A 15,196-nucleotide genomic window follows, 5' to 3' on the forward strand; every position below is an offset into this window, starting at 1 on the left:
CTACTCCACACCAAGCCTCACCAGCACCCTATACAACTGTAGCATACCCTCCCGATTTTTAAACTGCATCACTCTTGCAATGAAGGACACTATTCCATTTGCTGTCTCAATTACCAGCCGCATCTGCAAACTACCTGATTCAGACACAAGGCTGCCCAGCTCACTCTGCAGAGCAGCATGCTACAATTTTTCACCATTTAAGCAGGACTCCATTTTTCCATAATTGCTACCAAAATGGATACCCTCACATCTACCATCATTGGACTCCATCTGCTAGACCCTTGTCCATTCACTTCAACTTTCTTCATCCTTCCACAGATTTTCATTGTCCTCTTCAGACTTTATTCTCTCACTCATTTTAGTGTCATCTGTGAACATAGAAAAATACAGTGCAGAACAGGTCCTTCGGCCCTCCATGTTGCGCCAACCTGTGAACTAATCTAAGCCCGTTCCCTCACACTATCCCATCATCATCTCTATGCTTATCCAAGGACTGTTTAAATGCCCTGAATGTGGCTGAGTTAACTGCATTGGCAGGCAGGGCATTCCACGCCCTTACCACTCTCTGGGTAAAGAGCCTGCCTCTGACATCTGTCTTCAATCCATCACCCCTCAATTTGTAGCTGAGCCCCCTCGTACAAGCCAACATCATCATCCTGGGAAAAAGACTCTCACCGTCCACCCTGACTCATCTTTCTCTGATCGTCTTGTATGTTTCTATTAAAGGCCCTCTTAGCCTTCTTCTCTCCAATGAGGACAGACTCGAGTCGCTCAGCCTTCTCTCATAAGACCTTCACTCCAGACCAGGCAACATCCTGGTAAATCTCCTCTGCTCCTTTTCCAATGCTTCCGAATTCGTCCCGCAATGGAGCGACCAGAACAGGTCGCACGAGCGTTTTGTGCAGTTGCAGCATGACATCACGCCTCTGGAACTCAATCCCTCTACCGATAAAGTCCAACATACCATATGCCTTCTTCACAGCACTATCAACATGGGTGGCAACTTTCAGAGATCTATGTACATGGACGCCAAGGTCCCTCTGCACATCCGCACAACCAAGAATCTTTCCATTGGCCCAGTATTGTACCTTCCTATTATTCCTCCCAAAGCGAATCACCTCACATTGAACTCCATTTGCCACCTTTCCGCCCAATTTTGCACTTTATCCAAGTCTCCCTGCAACATGCGACATTCTTGCACATTGTCCACCACTCCACCGACTTTAGTGTCATTTGCAAACTCACTAACCCATCCACCTATGCCTGCGTCCAAGTCATTTATAAAAATGACAAACAGCAGTGGGCCAAAAACAGATCCTTGAGGCACACCACGAGTAACCGGACTCCAGGCTGAATATTTTCCATCAAACACCACTGGTTGCCTTTTTACCGAAAGCCAGTTTCTAATCCAAACTGCTAAATCTCCCTCAATCACATGGCTCCGTATTTTCTCCAATAGCCTACCATGTGGAACCTTATCAAAGGCTTTACTGAAGTCCACGTACACTACGTCAACTGGCCTTCTCTCATCCACATGCTTGGTCACCTCCTCAAAATCTCCATGAGGTTTGTGAGACACGACCTGCCCTTGACAAATCCATGTTGACTATCTCCAATCAAATTGTTGCTTCCGAGATGATTATTAACCCTATCTCTTATAACCCTTTCCAAAACTTTTCCTGCAACAACGTAAGGCTCACTGGCTGTAATTGCCTGGCTCATCTCTACTACCCTTCTTTAACAAGGGCACAACATTTGCAATCCTCCAGTCCTCTGGTGTTAAACCTGCAGACAATGAGGACTCAAAGATCAAAGCCAAGGGCTCCGCCACCTCCTCCCGAGCTTTCCAGAGAATTCTCGGAAAAATCCTCTCAGGCCCAGGGGATTTATCTAGCTTCACACCTTCTAGAATTGATAACATCTCCTCCTTACTAACCTGAATCCTTTCAAGTCTAATAGCACGTATCTCAGTCGTCTCCTCGATGATATTCTCCTCTTCCTCAGTGAAAACAGATGAGAAATATTCATTTAGCACCTCTCCGATCTCTACCCGGTCCACACACAACTTGCCACTTCTGTCTTTGATTGGCCCTATTCCTACCCCAGTCATCCTTATATTCCTCACATACCTTAAGAAAACTTTACAGATCTCCTTTATTCTACCTGCGAATGACTGCTCAGGACCCCTCCTTGCTCTTCTTAACTCTCTCTTTAAATCCTTCCTTGCTCATCTGTAACTCTCCATCGCATCAACTGATCCATCTCATCTCAACATCACATAAACCTCGCTCTTCTGCCTAACGCGAGATACAATTTCTTTAGTAAACCACGGTTCCCCTACCTTATCACTGACCCCTGCCTGACAGGGACGTACCTATCAAGGACACGCAATATCTGTTACTTAAACCAGCTCCCCATTTCGATTGTCCCCATCCCCTGCATTTTGCTACCCCATTCTTTGCCTCCTAAGTCTTGCCCAATTATAATTGCCTTCCCCCATCTGTCAGTCTTGCCCTGTGGCATGTTCCTCTCCCACTCCATCGCGAAACTAAACGTAACCGAATTATGGTCACTCTCTCCAACGTGCTCATCTACCACTAAATCAAACACCTGGCCTGGTTCACTGTCAAGTACCAGATCCAGTGTGGCCTCCCCTCTTGTCGGCCCTTCGACGTACCGTGTCGGGAAACGCTCCTGCGTGCATTGGACGAAAACTCATCCATCCGACGTACGAGAGTTACAGCATTTCCAGTCAATGTTTAGGAAGTTAAAGTCTCCCATAATGACCATCCTGTTCCTTTCACTCCTGCCCAGAATCGTTTTGCCAATCCTCTCCTTCAGATCCCTGGAACTTTGCAGAGGCCTATTAAAAAACACCCAGCAGCGTGGCCTCTCCTCTCCTGTTTCTGACATCAGCCCATACCACCTCAGTAGACCAGTCCTCCTCAAAACTTTTTTCAGCCTCCGTTATACTGTCCTCGACAAACAAAGCCACATCTCCCCCTCTTTTCCCACCTTACCCGATCTTACTCAAAGATCTGAACCCTGGAACCTGCAACATCCATTCCTGATCCTGCTCTATCCATGTCTCCGTAATGGCCACAACATCGAAGCCCCAGGTACCTATCCATGCTGCAAGCTCACCTCGCTTATTCCGGATACTCCTGGCAGTGAAGTAGACGCACTTCAATTCAGCTTGCTGTTTGCCAGCACACTCCTGTGACACTGAGATCCTGTCCATGTCCTCTCTATTCTCTTTCTCCTGTGTACTGAAACTACACCACAGTTTCCCATCCCCTTGCTAAGCTAGTTTAAACCCACCCAAAAAGCACTAGCAAATTTCCCGCCCAGGATATTAGTGCCCCTCTGGTTCAAGTGGATACCGTCCTGTTTGTACAGGTCCCACCTTCCCCTGAATGAGCCCCAATTGTCCATGTACCTGAAGCCCTCCCACCTGCAGCATCCCTGCAGCCACGTGTTCAGCTGAAATCTCTCCCTGTTCTTTGCCTCGCTATCACTTGGCACGGGTAACAAACCAGAGATAACCACTCCGTTTGTTTGAGCTCTCAGCTTCCAGCGGAGCTCCCTGAAATCCTGCCTGACATCCCTATCCCTCTTTCTACCTATGTCGTTGGTACCTATGTGGACCATGGCTTGGGGCTGGTCACCCTCTCCCTTCAGGACCCCAAAGACACTATCCGAGATAACACGGACCCTAGCACCTGGAGGCAACGCACCAATCGTGAGTCTCTTGGGTTCCAAACAAGCCTTCTATCTGTCCCTCTAACTATTCAGTCCCCAATGACTAACACTCTCCTCCTATACCCCCTTCCCTTCGTTGCAAGAGCGACAGACTCTGTGCCAGAGACCTGCACCCCAGTCAGTATTGAGGTAATGCCTCATCGTAAGGAGGTCAGAATTGACGGAGTGGCAGATATTTAGAGGGTCAGTACTGAGGCAGTGCACAACCGTCAGAGGGTCAGTACTTAAGGAGAACCCCATTATCAGAAGGTCAACACGAATGGAGAGTCACATCGTCAATGGTTCAGTCCTGAGGAACACTTCATTATCATAGGGTCAGTCCTGAGGCAGTGCTTCACTGTCAGAGTGTCAGTATTAAGGTTTAGAATTGAGGGAGTGCTATCTGATTATGTCACTCTGACAATGAGGCACTGCCTCAGGAATGAGCCTCTGACAATGAGGCACTTTCTCACTTCTGAATCTCTGACAAGGAAGCATTCCCTCAGTGCAAACCCTCTGTATGGACCCGATGTCAATGAGGCACTCGCTGAGTACTGACCCTCTGACAAAGTTCCAATAGCTTGCTACTGACCTTCTAATCATGTTTCCCCCTCCCCCATTTCTAAATCTGTTACATTGAGGGCACTGCCTCAGAACTGACACACTGGCTATAAGGCAGTCCGTAAAGACTGACCCGCTGATCGTGAGGCTGTCCCTCAGTTAATGACCCTCTAAATATGAGGCACTCCCGTAATTCTGACCGTCAGGAGCTACCTCAATGTTGACTCACTGATATAGAGGCACTGCCTCAGAATTGACATGCTGACGATGGGGCACTTGCTCAGGACAGACCCTCTGATAGAGCTGCAGGTTTGATATTAGAGCAGTGATGCACCGCGAGCAGGTCAGTATTAAGGGAGTGCCACACAGTCAGTGGACCAATATTAGGGGAGTGCCACACTGTCAGAGGATCACTCTTAATGGAGTGCTGCACTTGTGATGAGTGAGTACTGAGGCAGTGCAGCACTGCAAAGGGTCAGTCATGAGAGAAAGCTCCATTTTCAGAGGGTCAGCACAGAGGAAGTGCTTAATCAGAGAGTTATTTCAGAGAGAGTGCTGTATTGTCAGAGTTTCGCACTGAGGGAGTATCACACAATCAGAGGTCCAATATTAAGGAAACACTGCACTGTTGGAGGGTTGATATAAAGGGAGGGCTGCACTGTCAGACGGTTAATGATGTGGGAGTGCTGAAATATCACAGAATCAGTCCTGAGAAGTGCTGCACATTCAGAGAGTTAGTGCTGAGGGAGTGGTCTAATGTGAAAAGATTGATATCAAGGGGCACTGCCGAAGGATCAGGAGTGCAATACTGTCAGAAAAACAATATTGAGGGAGTTCTGCTGTGTCAGTGGGTCAATATTACAGGATTGCTACACGATCCACGTATCAATGTCAGACAGTCAGTCCTGAGGGAGTGCTGCACTGTTGGAGGGCCAATATTGAGTGTGTGCGACACTCAAGAGGATCATTTTGTTGGACTTGTGCACTGTCAGAAGTTCAATTGTAAGCAAGTGCCACACTGGTCGCGGGTTAATATGATGGGAGTGCTGCACTGTCAGACGGTTAAAGATGAGGGAAAGCTCATCATCTGACAGGGCATCACTCCCTTCAGACGAACCCTCAGGCGGTGCAGCACTCCAACAAGTTAGTTTCAGAGGCATGTTGTCCCATCAAATTGACCCTCTGAGACAGGAGCATGCACTAAATATCGACCCTCTCACAATGCTGCACTGCCTTAATATCGGCCCTCTGGCAGGGCGGCTCCCTTCCAGTACACACCTTCCAAGAGCACAGCACTCTCCCATCATTGACCCTCTGACAGTGCAGTACTCTCTTAATACCTAATGTGTCACACTGCTCTACACTGTTGGAAGGTCAATACTGAGAGTGTGCTGCACTGTTAGACAGTCAATGATGAGCGAGTGATGCATGTGCGACATTCCCTCAATTCTTATCCCATTACAATGAGGCACTGCATTAGTATGGCCCTCTGACAAAGTAGCACAGCTTTAGAACTGACCCACTGATCATGAAGCTTTCCCTCAGTACTGGACCTCAGAGTGCTCCTCAGCCACAACACTGACTCTCTAATCCTGCAGTACTGTCTCAATTCTGACCTCAGTCCCGACCCTGTTACATTGACATTGCAGTTCTTCCTTACCATGGACACTCTGGCCATGGGACAACACTGTTGGCCCTGTTGCAGTGCAGAATTCACTGACACTCACCCTCTCCCAGACCTTCAATACTGAATGTCTGATAGGACTGCGGGCAGCTGACTCTGACAGTGCAGCATTCTCTCAGTATCGACCCTCTGACAGGAATTAGGGGACTGCTGCATTGTCAGAGAGTCAGGACTGAGGAAGAGCTGCACTATCAGAGGGCAAATATTAATGGAGTTGTGCACTGTCACAAATTCAATATTAACAGAGGGCTGCACTGTCAGAGAATCAATGATGACGGGGCAGTGCGTTGTGAAAAGACCTGTAATAAAAGGCATGCGGTCTGTCAGAGGGACTAAACGGAGAGCTTCACTGTGAGAGGGCCAACATTAGTAAATGTTCCAGTCTCAGAAGGTCAATGTGATGGGAGAACATCTCTCTGACATTATCTTGTTGGCGGGTCAGCGCTGACGTAGTGCTGCACCGTCCGAGGGGTCGGAGAAAGGGACTGATGCACGACCAGGTCATCAGGGAGTGCTGAAGTGAGGGGGTCGTCAGCGATAACTGGGTGAGCTCTGAGGGACAGTGTGGGGTCAGCACTGCGGGAGTGCTGTTCTGAGGGGGATCAGGACTGAAGGGGGTCAGCACTGAAGCAGGTCAGCGTTGAGGGAGTGCTGCACTGAGGGGTTCAGAATAAAGGGTATGCTACACTGAATGGGTCAGAAATGAGAGGGGGGTCAGCACTGAGGGAGAGCGGCACTTTAAGATGTTCAATATTAGTGTGTCCTGCACTGTGAAAGGGTCAGTATGAAGGCAGCACTGCAATATCAGAGAGGCAATGATGAGTGTGTGCTGCACTGCTGAAGGGTTAAATTTGAAGTGGTGTCCCACGGCCAGAGTGTCAATGGTAAGGGAGCATGGCATTCTCAGAGTGTTATTGCTGAGAGAACACCAGTATGACGGAGGGTTAATACTGTGGCAGAGATGCACCGTCAGAGAATCAGTCATCAGAGAGTACGCAGTGTTGGACGGTCAGTACTGAGGGAGTGTTTCACAATCAGAGCGTCAGTTGTCTGGCAGTGCTGGAAAAGCTCAGCAGGTCTGGCAGCATCTGTGGAGGCAAAAACAGAGCTAACATTTCGGGTCCAGTGACCCTTCCTCAGGACTGTTCTGAGGAAGATCCCCAGTTCTGAGGAAGGGTCAATGGACTCGAAACGTTGAATCTGTTTTCTCCTGCACAGATGCTGCCAGGCCTGCTGAGATTTTCCGGCAACTTTCTTTTTGTTCCCGACTTACAGCATCCGCAGTTCTTTTGTTTTTTATGTCTGGCAGTGCTTGTTTGCTTGTGACCTTCTGAAAGCACAGCACACCCATAATCTTGGCCCTGTGACAGTCCAGCACTCCCTCAGTACTGATCCTCCAACAATGGAGCATTCCTTCAATACTGACCAGCAGCGCAGCACTTTATTTCTGAGAGTAGTCTGAAAGAAACTACCTTTGCTTACCGAGAGAGACAGGGAGAGCAAGTGCGTATTCTGTAGGTGACTCAGGATGTATTGTAACCTTAACAAGTCAAACAGTATTTCAGATTAGTTTATAATTAAAGATTATTCTAACTGTCTTCCTGGAAAAGTAGTCCCTACAACATGGGGCTGATACTAATACACTCACTCAGAAGTGACCCTCCAGCAAAGCAGCCCTGCCTCAGAACTGACCCTGTGACAATGAGCTACTCCATCAGCAGTGAATCTGTAATCACGTGGCACTCCCACAATTCTGAAAACATTACACTGAGGCACTCCTACAAAGGCCTCTGCGTTTTAGGGATTATTTACAGTCATCCCTGTGTTTTACAGGTTATTGAAAGGGGTCACTGTTTTCGGGTTTATTTTCACCCTCCAATCTTGCAGCACTCCCTCAATTCAGGCGTGTAGCAGTAATGTCTCCAGACTGAATCTTGACAAGTGTTGCAAACCCTCAATTCTGATCTGCTCAAAATGAGCCACTGACTGAGTATTGGCCTTCTGACAAAAAGTCACTTATTCAGAACTGGCCTTCTGACAATGTGACACTCGTCCACATCTGACCCTCCAGCAATGAGGTACTGCCTCAGAACTGATCCGCTGACAGTAAAGCACTGCCCCCTCAGTTCTGACCCTCTGACAGAGCTGCAATACTTCAGGACTGAACTTCTAATCATCTTGTACTCCATCAACTCTGAATCCAATGCACTGAGGTACTGACTCAGTATTTACAGTCTGCTCCTAATACACCCTCAGAATTGACCCTCAGGCAATGTGACCCTGCCTCAGAACTAACTCTGTGACAATGAGGCACTTACTCAGCGCTGAATCTCTAATTGTGTAGCACTCCCTCAGTTTTTAGGCACTCCTTCCAGACTGGCACACTCTCAAGGCTGATCCTGCAGCAATGAGGAATTGCCTTACAACACAGCCATGAACAACAAGGCCCTCTTTAGGACAGTGTCTGATAACGAGGCACTCACTTGGTTCTGAGCCTCTGACAATGAAGCACTTGCTCAAGTCTGACCACATTAAAATGAGGCACCCTCAAACTGATCTGAAACACCTCAGTTTCGACCTTCTGATGGCTCTGAAATGCCTCACTTTGTATCCTCTGACCGGTCTTTTAATTCTGACACAATTACAGTGAAGGTCAGCCTCCGTGCTGACACTCAGAATACATCACTCCCTCTGACAGTGTTGCACACCCTGAGCATCACTGACAGTTTCAGCGTTCCCTTCATATGGACCAACTCACAATGCAGCACTCCCCTAACATTATTATTTATATTGACGATCTGACAGTACAGCCCACCTCAGTGCTGACCCTCCGACAGCGCAGCATTCCCTCATTACTCACCCTTCGATACTGTAGCCCACCTTTGGTAATGACACTCTGACAGTGTCACACTCCCTTACTATCGGCCCTTCAACAGTGCAGCACTCCCTCAATGATGACACCGTAACGATGCAGGATTCCCTCAGTCCTGGCTCTGCAACAGTCAAGCATTCAATCAACACTGACCCTCTGTTAGTGCAACACACCCCTAATATTGATCCTGTGACAGTGCAGCACTCCCTTAATATTGGCCTTCCGACAGAGTGGCACTTTCTTGACGAAGACACTCTGACAATACAGTTTTCCCTCATTGCTGATCCTCTGGCAGTGCAGCATTCTGTCATCATTGGCACCTTGCCAGTGGAGCTACATGCTTCTTATTGACCCTCCACAGTGCAGCACTGCCTCTCTACTGACTCTACAACATTAATATCGATCCCCGAACGGGTGGTTCTCTTTCATACCCACCCCCACAAAGAGAAGCCCTCCCTCATCTTTAACCCTCTGACAGTGCAGCACTCCCTTAATATTAACCCGCTGCCAGTGTGGCACTCCGTTACAGTGCAGAACTCCAACAAAGTGATCATCTGAGTGTCGCGCACACACTCAATATTGACCCTCCAACAGCGTAGCCCTCCCTCAGAACTGACCGTCTGACATCCAAACACTGATAGTGTCGCAATTCTGTCATGTCGACCCCCACTGACGCAGCAGAACTCTCTCAATATTAGCCTTCGGACAGTACTGCGCTACTGATCCTTCGGCGGTGCCTCTTGATATCAATCCTCTGACATTATAGCACTCCCTCAGTACTAACTCTCTGAACGTGCAGCACTCTCTCAGGTCTGATTCTGCGCTATTTCAGCACTCCCACGTCATTAACCCTCTGACAGTGCAGCACTCCCTTTATGTTATATTATATTTATCAACCCTCCAACAGTGCACTATTTCCTTAATATTGGACCTCTGATTGGACAAGCTGACAGCATCTCATGTTCTTTCTCGACAGAGAGTCAGTTCTGTGGTAGTACCTCATTGTAATGGGTCAGAGTGGGTCTAATCAGTCCAACCCCAAACCTAACCACGGCTTCAGGCCTAAGCCTAGCCTCAGGCCTAACACTCACCCTCAACCTAAGCAGAAGCCTCAGCCCCAAACCTAAATGTGGTCTGAGCTCTAACCCTAACCATAGACTCAGCCCTAAGCCTAACCTCAGCCTTAACCCAAAACCTCTCCCGAGCCCTACCCCGAACTCCAAACTTAACCTCATTAGTCACCCTAACACAAGTCTCATCCCTCACCCTAACTCTACCCTCATCCAAAACCTCGTCCAATCCTCACACCTAACCCCTAGCCTCGGTCCTAACCCAAACCCTCACCCTCGCCACCCTCTCACGCTAACCCTCATTGTTAATTAGTGAGTACTGAGGTATAGCAGCACTGTCAGAGCATCAGAATAGTGGGAGTGAACTATTGTCAGACTGTCGATACTGAGGCAGTGTCTCATTATAGAAGGGTCAGAATTGAAGCAGTGCCACACTAACAGAGACTCAGTACTGAGGTACTGCAACAGCGTCATAGAATCTGAACTGTGGGTGTGCATTATTGTCAGAGGGTCATGATCTGAGGCAATGTCTCCTTGTGAGAGGGTCAGTACTGACCGAGAGCCTTCCTTGCCTGACGGTCAGTACTGAGGCACTGCTTCTTTGTCAGGGGGTCTGGAGGGATAGTGTCTCATTGTTGGTCAGTCCAGTGTGAGGCAGTAGCTCATTGGTGGAGGGTCAGTCCTCAGGGTGGGCGGATGATGTGGAGGTGCTGGTGTTGGACTTGGGCGGACAAGGCTGAGTATTGACACTCTGCTACAAATGCACTCTCTCGTTCTGACCCTCTGATAAAGGCAAACTCCCTAATTGCTGACACTCTGCCAAGGAGGCACTGGCTCAAACAGACCCTCTGACAATAGGCCACTGACCCTCTGATAGAGCTGCAGTACCTCAGTGAGGCAGTGGCACTCCTTGAATTCTGATCCCATTACAATCAGGCACTGCGTCAGTACTGACGCTCTGCCAAAGAGGTACTGCCTGAAAACTGATCCAATGACAATGAAGCACTCCATCAGGACTTACCTCTGACAGTGCTAGATTACCTCTGTACTGACGTTCTAAAACGGGTGGCACTCCTTCAATTCTGACCCCCTTACAACATAGCCCTGCTGCAGTGCCGACCCTCTGACAACAATGCATTCTCTGAAGCCTGATCCCCTCAAGATGAGGTCATACTTCAGTATTAACACTGACAAAGAGTCACTTCCTCTATATTGACCCTCTCATGGTGCGGCACACCCTCAGTTCTGATCTTACGACAATGGGGCACTTTTGACCAGCTGACAATGGTGCTCTCCCTCAGTTCTGACACCTCCACAGTTCTGCACTACCTCTACTGACTCTCAGTACTGACCCTATTCTGATCCATTACAATGAGGCGCTGCCTCACTTGTGGCTGTATAACAATGATGCACTCCATCGATTCTGCGCCGCACACAGTGCTGTAATACTTCCGTCCTGCCCTGTAATTGTGTGGCACTCCCTTAATTTTGACCCCCTTACACTGAGGCTGTGCCTCAGTATTCACCTCTGAAAATAATGCACTCCTACAGATCTGGCCCTCTGATGCTACTGCAATAACTGAGTTTTTATCGGCTCGTCACGGGGTTAGCTTCAATGCTGATGCCATTACACGGAGGCAGTTTCTCAGAACTGACCTTCTCACAATGGCACTCCCTTCGGACTGTCAGATACAGCCACACTACCTCCGTTTTGACCCTCTCATCACGTGGCAGTCCCTCAATTCTGAACTCCTCACAATGAGTCGCTAACTCAGTACTGACCCTCTGACAAAGAGGCACTCCCTTAGGGCTGACCTTGCACCAATCAGATACTGCCTCACACCAAACCCTCTCGAATAATGAGGCACTGCTTCAGTACAGACCCTCTGACAAAGACGCACTGCCTCAGAACTGACTCTCCAGCGATGGCGACCGGCCACAAAACGGACCTGCTGACAATGAGGCACTTCCTACCATCTCCAATCATGTGGCATATCTCTAATCCTGTGGCCCTCTCTCAGTTCTGTCGCCATTGCATTGAGGCATTCCCTCTTCGTTGATCCTCTGAACTCCCTCAAGACTGACCATCCACCGTTGATGCACTACCTCAGATCTGACCCACCGACAGTCCTACAATCTGTCACCATTCCATGTAGCATTCCAGCAATTCTGACCCCATTTCAATGAGACGCTGTTTCAGATGGTCACTCTGAAAATGAAGCGCATTCTCAGGACTAAATCTCTGAAATTAAAGCACTTCCTCAGTACTAACTCTCTGGCAGGCAAGTGTTGGGGGTTAGGTTCGGGCTGAGGTTAGACTTGGAGCTTAGGCGAGGGTTGGGGTTGAGGCTAAGCGTTAATTGGGGCTGTGTGTTAGGGTTAGGGTTAGGGCTGAGGCCATAGCTAGTGGTAAGACTGAGGCTCACTGTAGGGCTGAGACTAGATGTTCGGTCTGAGGATCAGCATTAGGGCTGAGGGTAGGGAGGGTTTACGCTGAGGATAGGGTTAGGGTTAGGGTTAGGGTTAGGGTTAATGCTGAGGTGAGGGTTAGCCTGAGGCGAGCGTTTGTATGGGTTTAGGGCTGAGGCTGGGTTGAGAGTCAGGGTTCGGGCAAAGAAACGCTGCCTCAGAACTGACCTGCTGACAATTAGCCAGTACCTTAGGTACTGATGAGCTAATAAAAAGGCCCGCTCTCAGCACTGACACTGCAGCAATGAAGTCTTGCCTCACAACTAACTCACAAAGGGCTCATAATTGAGCAAGTGCCGAATGATGAAAGGGTGCGGACTGAGGTGTTGCAGAATTAATACAGAGGAGGTGTCTCTTATTAGAGGGTCTGCCTGAACTCTTGGTTGAAGTGTTCAATAAATTGCTACAACCCGAAAGAAGTAATTCTTCCCTGAATTAATAGGCAACCAATTTGAAAATGTGGCCTCTGGTTGTAAAATCTTTCACAAATGGGAGTCATCTCTACAGATATACACTATCAAGACTCTTAAGAATCTTAAATGTCGAAAAAATAAGTTTTTTTTCAATCTTATAAACTCCAGTGAATGTAGCCCAACTTTCCTAAGCATAGCAATCCCCTCCGCCATTTCCGAAATCAACCCAGTCAACACGAGGTGTTCAGCCTCCGCAGCACTCGCTCTGTGGCCGTACATGACTTGTAAGTTACCATCCTGCTGCTACAACTCTACTTCTATTTACGATGCAGTCCTCCGTCCATCCGAACATACTACCCTTGAACACACGGGCTCTTTTCTTTTGAGACACCTTATGAGCTGTACCTTATCAAATGCTTTGTTGAAATCTCAATGTACTACATCAACTGGTGGTCCTTCGTCAGTAATGTTTGTTTCCTTCTCAAAGCACTGTAGCAAGTTTGTCAAGTATTATTTCCCCTTTATGAAAGGATGTTAACTCTGTAGGATGTTATAGCACACTCAGTACCCTGTTATTTCATCTTTCATTGCCGGCATGAACATCTCCCCAGGTTGACCTAAATTGGCAATACTTGCTTACTATTTTGTCCAAGTATCTTTGTAATAATGGTGTTATGTTCACAATCTTTCAATCCTCTGAGAATTTTCCACAATCTAAGGATTCTTGGAAGATTATCATCAGTGCCTCCATTGTATCTGGAGCTGCGTTGTTCAACATGAGAGGATACAACTCATCATACCCCTTGGATATTTTCTGTACTGATTGGAGTTATGTTTGGAATTCTGTGCAGTGACATTCACTTTTAACAGTTTGCTAAATACTACCACGAACAGAAATTGTCATCCAGCTGCAACTAAACTAAAGCTTTCAGCACACAAGGAAGTGTTTCAATTCAATATGAACCTCTTAACTCCTGAAAAGGGTAATACGATTTTCCTCAGTCCATAAATATTCTTTCTCCAACATCCTGAGATGCATTATCCGTATTTCTTCAAATTTACCACAGAATCTGTTTCACTCACCCTTTCAGCAATACGCATGACAACAATTCGGCATTTTTAATCCCTCTGTAGCCTCCGTTGCACACGTGCATTGTTAGATGATTATTTATTTGTGTGCCTGCTTTTTTGCTCGAATGGAGAAAGGTAAATTTCTGTTCTTAAGTCATCAGAACTATTGCCTCCTCACTCTCATCTTCCTTGTTTTATCCTGTGCTGGAATATTTAATTTGTTGACAGATCTGAAATATGTTGTTGAATGGATCGGGTTTTGTAACATTGCATTCCCCATAGCCCATCTACCGATGCTGTTGCTTGTTCTAACAGTTATTATCTCGCAGAGTGGAAAATGCAGTTTGAAAGCAATGGAACGTTATCGATGAAGAAGTTGATGCATAAATTGCTGCGATCTTCCGAACTACAAACTCACCTTCAATTCTTTCTCGGTCAGAGCATTTTGCCGGCGCAAATGAATCGTGTTCTCAATGGGACTTCCAAAACCAAGGAATTGAATTTGCACATTGATTTCTTCTTCCCTCTTCAGAAATGCAAAGTAGTATCGTGATGAAGCTTCCAAGGCGATGATTGTGTCCTTCAATGAACGGAAAAGTGACTCTTAGATTCATGGAAATATTTCACGACTTCTATAGACATCAAAGGCAAACATTCTCCCTGCATATGACCCAGTCTCATTTTATCGTATCTTTCTGATTTTACATGCCACGGGATAATCATTGCAGTGTAACAGAAATGTTGATCATGGAAATTTATCACTGTTTTCATAAATAATGGCAAATTTTCAACATCTTGCAATTGTATTAAGGCTCAGTCTCATCACACCTCGCCTGCTGCACAAAGACATTCTTACACTGCTTTCCATGTTAGGGCTGAAACAAAACACAATCATGACACAAATGCATCAACACACCACTTTCAATAGGATCTGATATCCTTGCCAGGCACTGGAGGGGTTGCGGAGACTGGTGAGTGGATAAAGTCGTTCCTCTGTTCAAGCAGGAAAACAGGGACTTTCCAGGAAACTGCAGACTGGTGAGTGTCTCATGTCTCAAAAGTATGGGCTAATAACGGACAGCCAGCATGGCATTATGCGGGGCAGGTTATGTCTTACCAAGTCAGTTGAAGTTTTCACGGAGGTGACAAGGGTGATCAATTCGGGTAGAACAGTTGATAACATATACATGGATTTTACGAACGTTTTAACAAGGTTCCTCATGGTATGCTCATCCAGAAGATTAGGATCCATGAGATCCATGGTGACTTGTCCTGCCCATATAAGGCAGACGGTAGCGGTGGAAGGCTAACAAAG

At 47.3% G+C, this 15,196-nt stretch overlaps 1 long non-coding RNA gene across 1 annotated transcript in view; it reads right to left on the reverse strand.

The window, feature by feature from the left end:
- The window catches only part of LOC132209038 (uncharacterized), a 30,776-nt gene extending 16,316 nt beyond the window's left edge, over positions 1–14,460 (reverse strand). Inside the window, exon 1 of the long non-coding RNA XR_009445106.1 lies at positions 14,300–14,460. This is a non-coding gene — a long non-coding RNA (uncharacterized LOC132209038). The remainder of the gene's footprint in view (positions 1–14,299) is intronic.
- Positions 14,461–15,196: the final 736 nt, after the last annotated feature.

Source organism: Stegostoma tigrinum, unplaced genomic scaffold (genome assembly GCF_030684315.1).
Source record: "Stegostoma tigrinum isolate sSteTig4 unplaced genomic scaffold, sSteTig4.hap1 scaffold_63, whole genome shotgun sequence".
In the NCBI taxonomy this organism is placed as follows: Eukaryota; Metazoa; Chordata; class Chondrichthyes; order Orectolobiformes; family Stegostomatidae; genus Stegostoma; species Stegostoma tigrinum.